Source organism: Choloepus didactylus, chromosome 1, assembly GCF_015220235.1.
Source record: "Choloepus didactylus isolate mChoDid1 chromosome 1, mChoDid1.pri, whole genome shotgun sequence".
Classification (NCBI taxonomy): Eukaryota; Metazoa; Chordata; class Mammalia; order Pilosa; family Megalonychidae; genus Choloepus; species Choloepus didactylus.
In genome coordinates, this window is record NC_051307.1 from 77,769,819 (window position 1) to 77,783,315 (window position 13,497).

The window sequence follows — 13,497 nt, forward strand, 5'->3', positions numbered from 1 at the left end:
TCCCAAGAAAAGAGCTTTTTGGTAAGGTGAATTCCATTTGTTGATATTTAGCACATTTGAAATTAAAACTGAGAATTTTAAAAAGCAAGCACGCATTCCGTTAGCTGTCAGATACCAACATCACATATCAGGTTGCTTCTGAAAAACTCTATAGCACGCTTGTGAGGGTGACTGTGAAAAAGGAAAATAATATGTTGCTGTTATTATGACAATAGCTTTGACTTTGTGGTTCCCTTGAAAGGCTCTCAGGGACAATACTGAAGACTGCTGACTTAAAGTATAGGCAAAGAAGGAGACCACCTTATGAGAAGAGTTCATGAGTCTATCTCAAAAGAGCTCCTCACCAGACATCTCTCTTCTCATTGCCTAACCAACCCATCATTCAACCATAATTTTAACTTGGGTCCTTACCTTTCTAAGAATTGCCCCTCAAAGTGCAGAGAGCCCAGAGAGCCCTAGGACTACTCCTTATCCATCATTAATGATTCCATTTAAATTGGCTCATTAAATGGCTTATTAGTTCCCTATTAGGATATTGAGAGAGTTGGACATAGGATAGGTGAGTTTGGAGGAAGCATATTTGAAAGGGTCATAGAGAAATACAGAAGGAGGAAGGATGATTCAGAGCATGCAGCTCTGTCTGAAAAGGCCAATGAGAGTGTTGCACAACAGTCTTGCTTTTTCCCTCATGACTCCTGCCCTCTTACCTCTGGGAGGGGCTTACCAACTTCCCCGCAGTCATCCCGAACTTTGCACTTAGGGGTGGTTTTTCTGTTTTTCTGAATTGGAAAGGGGTAGCTTGGGCTTTTAAGTAAGACTGGGAAACTTGTAAACTTTTGAGTCACTTAGAATCATTTGATCATATAGTCAAAATTTAGAAAAATTCCAGGGTGGTGGTAGACCTGCACAGAGACATAAAGCAGCAGAAGCCCTTTGTGCTTAAATAAAACTAAAACTTATGATGAGGATTTGGGGGGGGGGGGGGATGTGGGAATTCATTAATCACTGACTAGGAAACAGATCATATATCTAGATTCAAAAAAAAGTACAAATTTCATATTACTATTAGGAATTCTATGAATCCTAGTTTGAGTTAAAACAATTTTCCTGATCTGACTTTCTTCTACAGTTAACTCCTAGCGTACCTAGAAAGGGATTTAATTTTATTTTTTTTTAAATAAAGCTTCCTAAATTATTTCCTCACAATTGTAATGTTTTGTTTTACATTTTTTTTTTTTTTTTTTGTAATTTATCTCAAGATATTCCAAATTTGATCTCAGCCTCTCTCCATAGTTGTTCAGGCTAATTAACTTGTCCAAGGTTACACAGAGCTGGGATTCAGTTCCAAGTAAGGTGGCTCCAGATCCAACTTTTGCAACGACATCATTTGATTTGAGTCTCACAATAGCTTTGTGAGGTCAGGAAGGTATTTAAGTCCATATTATAAATGTGTAAAACAGAGCACCTAGCTTTTCAGTGACTTCTGAATCCATCTTCTACTTAGGTCCCCCAATCTTACCACCTGGTTCAAACCATCATTATCTTTCTCCTAGATTATTGTCAGAGTTTTCTATTTAATACCCTTGCTTTCACTTTCTCCATTTTTGGTCTATTTTCATAATAACCATTTTAAAGTGTAAGACAAGTTAAATCATGTCATTCTTCTGCACAAAATTACCAAGTGCTTCCCATCTTAGAAAGTCAAAGCCTTTACGGGATCCTATGCAATTGGGCTCCCTGGCACCCTCTGAAATTTTACACCATCTTTACCTGCTATAGACAATATCAGCACAGTTGAATTTATCCAGATGTCCTCAGTTCTTGTGATCCATAGACCACCTCCCTTTCTCTGCTGTGCTCATTCTTCCACTTCACATATACTCTAATTCTCTTCGTCCGAGAGAATGGGTTTTAGCCTTTTGTAAAATAAAAATAGGTTACTGCATACATATTTGTGGAGGCAGGGCAAGATGGCAGATTGGTGAGCTGTATGTTTTAGTTACTCCTCCAGGAAAGTAGGTAGAAAGCCAGGAAATGCGTGAACTGGACACCACAGAGCAATTTGACTTTGGGCATACTTCATACAACACTCATGAACACGTCGAACTGCTGAGATCAGCAAAATCTGTAAGCTTTTGTGGCCAGGGGACACGCGCCCCTCCCTGCCAGGCTCAGTCCCGTGGAAGGAGGGGCCATCAGCGCTGGGAAGGAGAAGGGAGAACTGCAGTGGCAGCTCTTATCGGAAACTCATTCTACTGATCCAAACTCCAACCATAGACAGACTGAGACCAGACACCAGAGAATCTGAGAGCAGCCAGCCCAGCAGAGAGGAGACAGGCATAGCAAAAAACAGCAAAGAAAAACTCCAAAATAAAAGCAGAGGATTGTTGGAGTTCTGGTGAACATAGAAAGGGGAAGGGCAGAGCTCAGGCCCTGAGGTGCATTTGCAAATCTGAAAGAAAAACTGATCTCTCTGCCCCCTGGATCTTTCCTTAATGGCCCTAATTGCTTTGCCTCTTAACATTTCAATAACCCATTAGATCTGCCAGGAGGGCTTTTTTTTTTTTTTTTTTTTTTTAACCTTTTTTTTTCTGTTTCTAAAACAATTACTCTAAGAAGCCCAATACAGAAAGCCTCAAAGACTTGCAATTTAGGCAGGTCAAGACAAGAGCAGAACTAAGACAGCTCTGACACAAAAGGCAATAATCCAGTGGCTGAGAAAATTCACTAAACACCACAACTTCCCAAGAAAAGAGGGGTGTCCGCTCACAGCCATCATCCTGGTGGACAGGAAACACTCCTGCCCATCGCCAGCCCCATAGCCCAGAGCTGCCCCAGACAACCCAGTGTGATGGAAGTGCTTCAAATAACACGCACACACCACAAAACTGGGCATGGACATTAGCCTTCCCTGCACCCTCAGCTGATTGTCCCAGAGTTGGGAAGGTGGAGCAGTGTGAATTAACAAAGCCCCATTCAGTCATCATTTCAGCAGACTGGGAGCCTCCCTACACAGCCCAGCAGCCCAGAACCACCTTGGGGGGACGGCACTCACCTGTGACATAGCACAGTCATCTCTCAACAGAGGACCAGGAGATGCACAGCCTGGAAGAGGGACCCACTCACAAGTCTCAGGAGCCATACGCCAATACCAAGGACTTGTGGGTCAGTGGCAGAGACAAACTGTGGCAAGACTGAACTGAAGGTTTAGACTATTGCAGCAGCTTTGAAACTCCAGGAACACCAGGAACACCAGGAAGATTTGATTGTTAGAGCCACTCCCCCTCCCTGACCGCCCAGACACACGCCCCATATACAGGGCAGGCAACACCAACTACACACACAAACTTGGTACACCAATTGGACCCCACAAGACTCCCTCCCCCACTCACCACAAAGGCAAAGCAGGGGAGAACTGGCTTGTGGAGAACAGGTGGCTCGTGGACGCCACCTGCTGGTTAGTTAGAGAAAGTGTACTCCACGAAGCTGTAGATCTGCTAAATTAGAGATAAGGACTTCAATTGGTCTACAAATCCTAAAACAACCCTATCAAGTTAAGCAAATGCCAAGAGGCCAAAAACAACAGAAAATTATAGAACATATGAAAAAACCAGATGATGTGGATAACCCAAGCCCAAGCACCCAAATCAAAAGATCAGAAGAGACACAGTACCTAGAGGAACTAATCAAAGAACTAAAGATGAATAATGAGACCATAGTATGGGATACAAAGGATATCAAGAAGACCCTAGAAGAGCATAAAGAAGACATTGCAAGACTAAATAAAAAATAGATGATCTTATGGAAATTAAAGAAACTGTTGACCAAATTAAAAAGATTCTGGACACTCATAGTACAAGACTAGAGGCAGCTGAACAATGAATCAGTGACCTAGAAGATGACAGAACAGAAAATGAAAGCACAAAAGAAAGAATGGGGAAAAAAATAAAAAAAATCGAAATGGACCTCAGGGATATGATAGATAATATAAAACGTCCAAATGTAAGACTCATTGGTGTTCCAGAAGGGGAAGAAAAGGGTAAAGGTCTAGGAAGAGTATTCAAAGAAATTGTTGGGGAAAACTTCCCAAATCTTCTAAACGACATAAATACACAAATCATAAATGCCCGGCGAACTCCAAATAGAATAAATCCAAATAAACCCACTCCAAGACATATTCTGATCACACTGTCAAATACGGAAGAGAAGGAGCAAGTTCTGAAAGCAGCAAGAGAAAAGCAATTCACCACATATAAAGGAAACAGCATAAGACTAAGTAGTGACTACTCAGCAGCCACCATGGAGGCGAGAAGGCAGTGGCACGATATATTTAAAATTCTGAGTGAGAAAAATTTCCAACCAAGAATACTTTATCCAGCAAAGCTCTCCTTCAAATTTGAGGCAGAGCTTAAATTTTTCACAGACAAACAAATGCTGAGAGAATTTGCTAACAAGAGACCTGCCCTACTGGAGATACTAAAGGGAGCCCTACAGACAGAGAAACAAAGAAAGGACAGAGAGACTTGGAGAAAGGTTCAGTACTAAAGAGATTCAGTATGAGTACATTAAAGGATATTAATAGAGAGAGGGGAAAAATGTATATGACAAACATAAACCAAAGGATAAGATGGCTGATTCAAGAAATTCCTTCATGGTTGAAATGTTGAATGTAAATGGATTAAACTCCCCAATTAAAAGAGATAGATTTGCAGAATGGATTAAAAAAACTTAACCATCAATATGTTGCATACAAGAGACTCATCTTAGACACAGGGACACAAAGAAATTGAAAGTGAAAGGATGGAAAAAAATATTTCATGCAAGCTACAGCCAAAAGAAAGCAGGTGTACAATATTAATCTCAGATAAAATAGACTTTAGATGCAGGGGATGTTTTGAGAGACAAAGAAGGCCACTGCATATTAATAAAAGGGGCAATTCAACAAGAAGAAATAACAATCATAAATGTTTATGCACCCAATCAAGGTGCTGCAAAGTACATGAGAGAAACACTGGCAAAACTAAAGGAAGCAATTGATGTTTCCACAGTAATTGTGGGAGACTTCAACACATCACTCTCTCCTATAGATAGATCAACCAGACAGAAGACCAATAAGGAAATTGAAAACCTAAACAATCTGATAAATGAATTAGATTTAACAGACATATATAGAACATTACATCCCAAATCACCAGGATACACATACTTCTCTAGTGCTCACGGAACGTTCTCCAGAATAGATCATATGCTCGGACATAAAACAAGCCTCGATAAATTTAAAAAGACTGAAATTATTCAAAGCACATTCTCCGACCACAGTGGAATACAATTAGAAGTCAATAACCATCAGAGGCTTAGGAAATTCACAAATACCTGGAGGTTAAACAACACACTACTAAAGAATCAGTGGGTTAAAGAAGAAATAGCAAGAGAAATTGCTAAATATATAGAGACAAATGAAAATGAGAACACAACATACCAAAACATATGGGATGCAGCAAAAGCAGTACTGAAGCGGAAATTTATAGTACTAAACGCATATATTAAAAAGGAAGAAAGAGCCAAAATGAAAGAACTAATAGATCAACTGAAGAAGCTAGAAAATGAACAGCAAACCAATCCTAAACCAAGTAGAAGAAAAGAGATAACAAGGATTAAAGCAGAAATAAATGACATAGAGAACAAAAAAACAATAGAGAGGATAAATATCACCAAAAGTTGGTTCTTTGAGAAGATCAACAAGATTGACAAGCCCCTAGCTAGACTGAAAAAATCAAAAAGAGAGAAGACCCATATAAACAAAATAATGAATGAGAAAAGTGACATAACTGCAGATCCTGGAGAAATTTAAAAAAGTATAAGAGGATGCTATGAACAACTGTATGGTAACAAACTGGATAATGTAGAGGAAAGGGACAATTTCCTGGAAACATATGAACAACCTAGACTGACCAGAGAAGAAATAGAAGACCTCAACCAACCCATCACAAGCAAAGAGATCCAGTCAGTCATCGAAAAGCTTCCCACAAATAAATGCCCAGGGCCAGATGGCTTCACAGGGGAATTCTACCAAACTTTCCAGAAAGAACTGACACCAACCTTACTAAAACTCTTTCAAAACACTGAAGAAAATGGAACACTACCTAACTCATTTTATGAAGCTAACATCAATCTAATACCAAAACCAGGCAAAGATGCTACAAAAAAAGGGAAACTACCAGCCAATCTCCCTAATGAATACAGATGCAAAAATCCTCAACAAAATACTTGCAAATTGAATCCAAAGACACATTAAAAAAATCATACGCCATGACCAAGTGGGGTTCATTCCAGGCATGCAAGGATGGTTCAACATAAGAAAATCAATCAATGTATTACAATATATTAACAATTCGAAAGGGAAAAATCAAATGATCATCTCAATAGATGTTGAAAAAGCATTTGACAAAATCCAACATCCCTTTTGATAAAAACACTTCAAAAGGTAGGAATTGAAGGAAACTTCCTCAATATGATAAAGAGCATATATGAAAAACCCACAGCCAGCATAGTATTCAATGGTGAGAGACTAAAAGCCTTCCCTCTAAGATCAGGAACAAGACAAGGATGCCCGCTGTCACCACTGTTATTCAACATTGTGCTGGAAGTGCTAGCCAGGGCAATCCGGCAAGACAAAGGAATAAAAGGCATCCACATTGGAAAAGAAGAAGTAAAACTGTCATTGTTTGCAGATGATATGATCTTATATCTGGAAAACCCTGAGAAATCAACAATACAGCTACTAGAGCTAATAAACAAATTTAGCAAAGTAGTGGGATACAAGATTAATGCATGTAAGTCAGTTATGTTTGGATGACAATAAAAGGATGTACTTTCTAATTATTGGGAGTTTTTCTCAAGAGCGTGAGGAGCTGGGTCAGGAAATAGTTGGCTGCAATGGGAAAAGTGGCTGAGTGGTTGAATGGTCAGGAGGGAGAGAGTTCATTGTCTGGAATGAAAAGAGTCTTTTAAGACTTGTTTAGGCTTTGATTTGCTCAGATTTGCATATTTCTGACCATAGTTTTCTGGAATCATTTCTTTAAAATTCCCAGATTTTACTCACACCATCGTCTGTTTTCCCTGGCTGGATTACAAATAATACTGTTCTGTCCAACCAGGAAGGTTAGTTTCCAGGGCAGGAAGAAGTCAGTGTTGACTATGCCTGGAAAATAGATTGGGAATGCCAGGCAGAACTTCATATCTGTCCAGCCATCTCTCTGAAGTTGATTCATCTGATGCTTTCTAAACTTGCAGAGGAACAAACTCTCCTACAGGTGAATAAAAAACCACTTTTTCAATATTATGATAATTTTGTTCTTTGAGCCAACAGCCTGCCTGGGGAGATGAATCTCACAGAAGTGCAGCTAAATAATTTTCCTTACTGTTGAGGGGATAGAAAATGAATACTTTGAATCCAAGTACATTATCTGCTTAAATGGCTGTTAGGAAGGAGTTCTTAATCTGGGCTTCAAGAGTATATATCAGGGGGTAATTCGGTGATCCTCTTGAAATTGTAGCAAATTTTTGCTTTCTTGAAGGAATCCATCCATGTCAATAAACTTAATGAATGAATATTGTTTGCCTCTTCCTAGGGTATCTCACATCAGATTCTTTCTTGAAACTATCTCCCATTATCATCTATGATACCATGTACTCTGGAATTTTTCCTTTTATACTCCCAACCCATCCTCCTATGCTCAACCTTTAAACTTTGCAGTTCTTTAAAACTTGAATGCAGGTCCCTCTTCTTTTCTTACTTTATGCAGTTTCCCTGGATGATCTCATCCATGCCCATGGCTTCAATTATGAGCTACACACTCAAAACTCCAGAGTTGCTACTTCTAAGCCAGAGCTCACCTCTGAGCTCCAGGTGTGTATTCAATTGCCTAATGAACATTTCCCCTTAGATGCCTCAAAGGCAACTCAAACCAAACAGGTCCAAATCTCAATTCCTGGTCTTTCCCAGTCCTTTACCCAATCCTTCTCCAGTTTTTCCCTATCACAGTGAATGACATTATTATCCATCCAAGCATGCAAGCCAGCAACCTAGCAGGCATGTTTAATACTTCTCCCTCCCTCTGTTCCCATACCCAGTGACTTTTCTTTCTTATCTCAGGGCCCTGACACATGCTCTACATTCTACCTGGAAAGTTGTCCCCACCTTAGCCTCACCACTCCATTTGGCTGGCTAAATGTTACTGATTCTTCAACTCTCAGCTAGTAAATTTTTTTAAAAGAAACCCCCACCAGACTAGTTCAAATATCCATATACTCTCATCCTGCTCTATATGTCCTCTTCTAGAACCAGTGCATTAATAGAAATGAATAATTGATTGTGTAATTTGCAATTCAATGTCTGGCTCCCCTTGTATAATGTAAGCACCATGAGGACAAGAGAGGTTACCTATCTAGTTAAATGTTGTTGTCTCCAGCACTGGTAATGGTGCCTTACACAGCATAAGTGATTCGATGCCTGCATCTGAGGACAGTATCCATAGCTCTCATAGGATATCAAATAGGTGTGTGATCCTCTAAAAATTAATAAGGACTGCCTGAAAGTGATAAGACAGACTTCTGACAGGCATATCTCGGGAGGGAAGGCCCAGGGTTTAGGGAAGTTGGGTCTGAGTTGAACTCTCATCTGACCACCTGGGTGTCCTACATACACTATACAAATACCTACCATCTTGCCAAAGCTTTGGGAGTATGATGTGGTCACAGAGAGCAAACTTCCTCTACATCATGCTTTTGCCCTCTTCTTAGGTGTTTTTGCAGGCACCCAAGATCAGAAACTTTCTGATCTCAATTCCTTCTGGAGTTGTCATCATCAGGAAAAGATTATAAAATCAAATTTTAGAAGATATCTGTGGAGGTCTGGAGCTATGCACCCCAGGAAAACACATCCTTAAACTTAATCCTTCCTGTGCATGTGAACCCATTTTAAGTAGGACCTTTTGATAAGGCTACTTCAGTTAAGATGTGGCCCACCTCAATCAGGATGGGTCTTAATCCTATTCCTGGAGCCCTTTATAAGCAGAATGAAATTCAGACAGAAAAAGAGGAAGCCACAGAGGATGCAGCCAGAAGCATCAATGGAACCCAGAAGAAATGGGAGAAGCCAGGAGAGACTGTTGTGGGTATTTCCTTGTGAGCGAGGAGCCAGCACCAAGGATCAGCAGCAGTCAGTCCCAGAACACCCATCTTCAGGAAGAAAGCATCACCTTGATGAGGACTTGATTTGGACTTCTCCTCAAAACTGTAAGCCATTAAATTCCCATTGTTTAAGCCAATCCATTGCATGGTATTTGCTTGAACAGCCAGGGAAACTAAAACAATAACAACAAAATATAGCACTTTTTATTTTGAGGGGTGGAGAATGTATTTACTACCTACAGTAAGTCAGATACTGTGCTATGAGCTCATTATTCACATTTTACAGGTGAGGAAACTGAAGTTCAAAATGTGATTAAATAAATATAGTTCTTAACTTTCATAGTTTGCCTTTGATATAAACCATATTTTCAGTTTGTCCATTCTTAAAGATATTTTAAAATGTGCTGGCAAAATGTTTAGCTGTAACTAAGAGACCCTGCCTTAGCAAGCGATTCCAAGGATAGATAACTTTGCTTGGGTTCCACTGAGGTTCAAAGCCACTATTACCCAATTTCTGCATTATTTCATTTCTCTGCCTCCTTATTTTTTTTTTTTCACCTTCTCCCTCCCCCCCTACCCCCCTCTCTTTTAACCTCCAGACCCTACCTTGTATCTTAGGCCTCTTAGATACTGCTTCAGTGCCCTAAGGGTATTTCTCAGTATTTTAGGAATGCTAAGAATTCTCTCCCAGGCTTGATGGAAGATAAAGAGCACCAAATTTTGAAATCTGGGAGATGTAGGATAGAATCTTAATCATACCAAATATTAGTTGATTAACTTTGAAAACAGTTCTCCGCTTTTTTCAGGTTTGGATTCCTTATTTGGACAAAAAAATAAAAGATGTAATACCTTCTTGCTCTAGCCTAATAACCTTCAAGGTAGCTATAATTAAGTTGAGAGATAGAGGAAAATATGAAGGTGGGGAAGTAAAGATGCAAGGCAGTCTTGAAAACTTTATCTAGGAAAGAATATTAACAGAACTCACTGGAAGAAAATACCACACAATCTGTTTCGGTTTGTTAAAGCTGCTGGAATGCAATACCAGAAATGGATTGGGATTTACGATGGAGATTTATTAACTTAAAATTTACAGTTCCAAGGCCATGTAAATGTTCCAGTTAAAGCATCAACAGGGTGATACCTGGACCCTGAAGACAGGTTGCCGGCATCCGGGGTTCCTATGTCAGATAGCGAGGCCCATTACTGGCACCTACTGGTTCTTTGCTCCCGGGTCTCATTGCTTTCTGGTTCCAGTGACCTCCTCTCGGAGCTTCTGTGGGTCCTCGCTTATAAAGCATCTCATGGGCTTTTCTCTGTCTATGCTCTCTCTGGGGCTTTTACTCTAAGCTCTTTCCAAACATCTGTTGGTATTTCTTTCTAAGCTCTCCTGGCCTTTTCTGACTTTATCCTTTCATAAATGACTCCAGTAAATGGTTAAGACTCACCTTGAATTGGGTGGTTCATGTCTCAATTGAAACAACCTAATCAAAAGGGCCCACCTACATATGTCCACACCCACAGGAATGGATTAAAAGAACATTGTATTTTCTGAGGTACATAATAGCTTCAAACCAGCACAGAAGCCTTCCAAGTTTCTGAGTAACTGCAGTATAAAAGAAACCACAAGCCAGGGCTTAATCATTTGAGATATTGAAACAATTGAGCCCTTCTTGAATAAGCAGGTGACAGGCATACTTCCCAACATCCAGCCACTTTGGTGCCCAACCCTGTGTTCAGCCTAGGCACTAAATAAATATTTGTTCCTTCCTCTACTGCATCCCCACCCTTAAGGATGATTCTATTTTCTGCTCCTAAGTAATAAGTCCCCAGGTGTAGGAAAAATTGCTTATACCCATGCTCTGGGTATACTGCTGCTGCTGGGTGTTCAGGATGATTTGCAGAAGGAAATATCTTAGTCACCATGGTGTAACAGGTAGGACTACTCATCCCTCCTGAAGACATCATGCCTCTCTTCTCCAATTGGCTCATCTTGTTCTCCCAGATACTTATGTTCAGCTGGAAATAGGAAGCTTTTACTCATACACTACTAATCACAGCAACATAATATAGACTCCTTGATTTTTTTAACCTTTGAACACTCATTATGTCTCCAGGAAAACCCTTTGGGTCTTTGACAACAATTAAGACTCAGGATATGCGGTCTAATACTTATAAGGGCAATGGGCAAGACGTTTTTAAAGCATCTGTCCATAAAGACAGGTAGCACATAGGGACATATGCTTTTTGATTCTCTGTGAATTTTTGACAAGTCTTTGACTGGTGCCTTAGTGCTGGTGGAATGTGCACGTTTCTGCTGGAATGTCAGAGGTCCATGGCAGACTGGTAAACAGTGATACAAACATTCTGCTGCCTCCAAATCTTAGTGCATTGAGTTGCACGTTTCTTTAAGGAATGCAAAAATAGAAGAGACAAACGGGAAAAAAGATAGAGGATAGAGAAGGGGAAAGGGAGAGAGAAAGGAAGGTGTTGAAATTTACCTTCTCTTTGTGTCTCTGTCGGGGACATGGCTGCTTCCACATGGGGAAAGCTAGTTCTTGTGCTCGGCACTGTCTTCCCTTCCAGCCTCTCCTTTTCCTCAACCCTTGCCCAACTTCCTTTCTTCTCTGCGTCCTCTTTCTCTGTAACACACCAAACAGAAATTAAGACAGTTCAGGGAAAGATGGAAATCCTGAAGACTCATGACCATCATCTGTGTGAGGTACAGAACAATAGTTCCTAAATTAAGAACAGAGAAAAAGCCTGATTTATTAAGGACCCAAAGTAACAGGTAGGGCGGACCCTTGCTGAAGGATCTCCCCTGCCCCCAACTCTGCAAAGGAGGTGAAACATACAAAAGGAGAGCACCTCTCCTTAAGATCTTTGTTCTCTGCTCCTTCCATTCCTTTTCAGTGTTTCACCCCTTCTACATTTACTGGAGGACCTCATAGATCTATCCCATTTTAAAACTATTGTTTCTGAAAGTTATTTTCCAGGTATCCCATGTGCTGGTTTGAAGCTGTATTTATCCCAGTAAAACATGCTCTTAAATGTAATCCATTCCTGTGGGATGTTATACTATTGCAATTAGGACCATTTGATGAGGTTACTTCAGTTAAGACGTTGTGGCCCACTTCAATCAGAATGGGTCTTAATGCTATTACTGGACTCCTTCATATGCAGAGTAAAATTCAGACAGAGAAAGCAAGAAGCTGAAATTCAACAGAACACAGAAAAGAATGGAAAGGTCAGGAGATGCCACCATGTGCCTTTCCATGTGAAAAGCTAAGGACTCCAGAATTGCTGGCTGTCAGTCCCAGAATACCACAGTCTTCGGGAGAAAGCAGTACCTTGGTGACACCTTGATTTGGACTTTTTTTTTTCATTCAGTTTTATTGAGATATATTCACATACCATTCAGTCATCCATGGTGTACAATCAACTGTTCACAGTACCATCATATAGTTGTACATTCATCACCCCAATCTATTTTTTGAACATTTTCCTTATACCAGAAAAAGTAGAAATAAGAATAAAAAATAAAAGAAAAAAAGAACACCCAAATCATCCCCCAACCCTATTTTTCATTTAGTTTTTGTCCCCATTTTTCTACTCATCCATGCCTACACTGGATAAAGGGAGTGTGATCCACAAGGCTTTCACAATCACACTGTCACCCCTTGTAAGCTACATTGTTATACAATCATCTTCAAGTGTCAAGTCTACTGGGTTGGAGTTTGATAGTTTCAGGTATTTACTTCTAGCTATTCCAATACCTTAAAACCTAAGAAGGGCTATCTATATAGTGCATAAGAGTCCCCACCAGAGTGACCTTTCAACTCCATTTGGAATCTCTCAGCCACTGAAACTTTTTTTTGTTTCATTTTTCATCCCCCTTTAGTCAAGAAGATGTTCTCAATCCCACCATGTCAGGTCCAGATTCATCCCCTGGAGTCATATCCTGCATTGCCAGGGAGATTTACACCCCTGGGAGTCAGGTCCACATAGCGGGGAGGGCAGTGAGTTCACCTGCTGTGTCAGGTTAGCTAGAGAGAGAGAGGGCCACATCTGAGCAACAGAGAGGTACTCAGGGGGAGACTCTTAGGCACAATTATAAGCAGGTTTAGCCTCTCCTTTGCAGTGATGAGCTTCATAGGGGCAAGTCCCATGATAGAGGGCTCGGCACATCAAAGCACCAGACCTCAATGTGAGAACATCATCAACAATCCAGGTGAGGAAGTCCAACACTTCCACATTTCCCACCACCCCCGCCTCCGGCTCCTCAGAGGGGCCCTGCATATATATTTT